Genomic DNA, 2,500 nt, shown 5'->3' with positions numbered 1-2,500 from the left:
TTTTGTAAATTTTATTTCAATTTTATCTAAGGGATAGGAAAAGCTATCTACACGATGAATTTCTTTTTCTTCAGAAAATTAGAACCTATTTAAGAACCTAAATAGCCTAAATTTCTGTTAATTACCATTTATGCAAGAACCTATTTAGGCTAAATTTTAAAAGGGAAGGCTCTTACATGCGGGGTTCTACTGTACTTTCTCATTTCTGTCATATTTATGCAGTTTTTGCCTGGAAGCTCAAACTTGATCACTGATAAGTGCTACCATGAAGGTTTCTATTTTTGACAGTGAATGATTAATGTGCTCTGCAGGCTGTTACAATGGTAACGTATTTATTGTAGATTAAAACAAGGCATAAAGGATGCTTATTCCTCATTTATGCTAATTCATTCATATAGTTCTTTTGCTGCATTTGCTTACCCAAAGCAACAGAAATGCAAAAATATCTGCGGTACGCAGTTTAGCAGATATCTATTTTGCGTAAGGTTATATAAGTGTCTTGTTCATTCGTATTCATCCTTCGGTTCTGTGAACGCCTGCTACCCACAGTTTCGTTTTTGCTATCGCTATGCCCAAGGAGCAGCAGCAAAGGTCTTCGGCTCGACAGTTACTGTTAACGACGACTCAGGCGCTGCTATCAGCCCTATCATTAACCGGTTAATCCAGTCTTCCGTTGCCGAGTCTATTGGTGCTTTGACCGACAACCTTGCGCAGGTTATCGAAGATCGTCTGAGCGGTTTCGCCAGGCGGTTTTCGGAGGAGAATGGTTCCACTGTCTAGAGAGCCGTTAAAAGGGGGCGTCGAGAAAGTTACACCTGTAAGAGAAAGGGAAACCAACTGCAGCTCAGTGGACCATGCCGTTCAAGTGCTGGACACGGTTGACGAAGCATCCGACGCTTTGAAAGCAAAGTCAAGGCCGCTTTGGACGCAGGTACTGAGGCTGTTTCGAAGAGGATAAAGGTGATTAAAATGGCCGGTAAGAGTGATTTTGGCAGGTCAAAGGTGAATAAATACCTCTCGGACGAGCTGGCTTTAGATTCTGATGACGAAAAGAGTATGTACAGGGCGGAGAGAAGGGCAGAGAGAAAAGCCAAGGACTGGCGTCGTCGTTTTCGCCCCGCAGATCGAAGGGAGTCGGCGTCTTCTGCCGCTTTTCTTCCCATTTAAGATCCTTCTCTTCAGCGAGGGGTCAGCCTAATCGAAGGGTTCTTTAGCTCTTCGCAGCGCTTGCTGCCTTTAATTGTTTTAAGATAAGTAGTTTTCTTTACTTTACACGTTAGACTTGCTTTGTTTTTAGCATCGGATTTATGGCGTTACTTTCAGGCCACATTCAATATTCTCCAGGATTTGTTGGCTATTTTCGTTTCTTGTTTTTCTATTAACTTCTGATAAGTGCAGAATAAAGAACGTTTAACGCCTGTTATCATAGAATTTTAACTGACACATGATTTTTCATAATTTGCTGATAGACGTTTTTGCCATTTTTGCCCGTTAAGCTTGTGATTTGTTCTAATAGACGACTCATTTGTAATCGGAACTATTTTAATTCCAAATTTCAGCAAAATCTAAGGACGGATTGGCGAGAAGTTTGGTAAAACAGCCAACAGCTTTTGGTCTCAAATTTTTGAGTGAATGCGCTCGCGCAGCATTTTGCTGGGTTCCTCTGAAAGACTTTCTGGCGTATGACGTAATGGAAGTGAAATTTACATTGCATTTCCAAGACGATCGCGAGAAGGAGGGAGAAAGAGTTTTCGCCATATTTGTTTTGGTTTTCAAAATCCGCACCGGCGTAAAGACTGCAGCTCGCCGCGGAAAAACTGTGTTCAGCCCCCTTCAATACAGGTAACGTGAATATGGAACTGTATATTGGACAACCCTCAGAAGACTTGGGCTTAATATCTCAGTGTTCTTGAAAGGCCATGAAATTTAACTGTGACATTGTGCAAGAGGTACACATAAATCAAAAAAAAAGTTGATCCAACGATTGAAGGTCTATTTGGGCCTGCTTGCATGTTCAAAAAAATCACCGGTCCATTTATACAAATATTGCACACAGGTAACAGCCATTGGGTTTGTGCAAGTTCTCTTGGTGTTGATAATGCCACAGTGAATTTACATTATAAAAGCTTATAGAAAATGAAATTGAAGAAACAGGTTATTAATTTTGTACTCTGGTGAACAAGTAAAATTTCAGTTCATCAACAAAACAATGGCAGCGATTGTGGGATCTTTGCGGCTGCATTTGCAATATGTCTGGCATATGACATCCAACCACAAACTGCGCAGTTTAATATATTCCACAAATGAGACCATATCTTTTAATTTAAAAGTGCTTAAAATCAGGAATGATGGAATTGTTCCCAACATGTTAGCAGGGAATACTTAAAATTACTATTTCGTTCCAGCGATATTATGTAATATATTTCATGTGTATTTCATTTACTTATTAATGTGTCTATTAAAATCTTATTTTCATCATAGCAATGTCTCAAATCATGGT

The 2,500-nt window shown here is 39.8% G+C and overlaps 1 protein-coding gene across 1 annotated transcript in view; it reads left to right on the top strand.

Annotated features, from left to right (window-relative positions):
- LOC137967333 (contactin-associated protein 1-like) overlaps window positions 1–406 on the top strand; it is a 7,852-nt gene extending 7,446 nt beyond the window's left edge. The window contains exon 4 of the mRNA XM_068813855.1: window positions 1–406. This exon is cut by the window's left edge and continues 979 nt beyond it. The gene's annotated coding sequence lies outside the window, so the exon portion shown is untranslated.
- The last annotated feature ends 2,094 nt before the right edge of the window (window positions 407–2,500 follow it).

The sequence above is a fragment of the Montipora foliosa genome, chromosome 8 (genome assembly GCF_036669935.1).
Source record: "Montipora foliosa isolate CH-2021 chromosome 8, ASM3666993v2, whole genome shotgun sequence".
Lineage (NCBI taxonomy): Eukaryota > Metazoa > Cnidaria > Anthozoa > Scleractinia > Acroporidae > Montipora > Montipora foliosa.
This window is presented reverse-complemented; position numbering and strand designations above follow the sequence as displayed.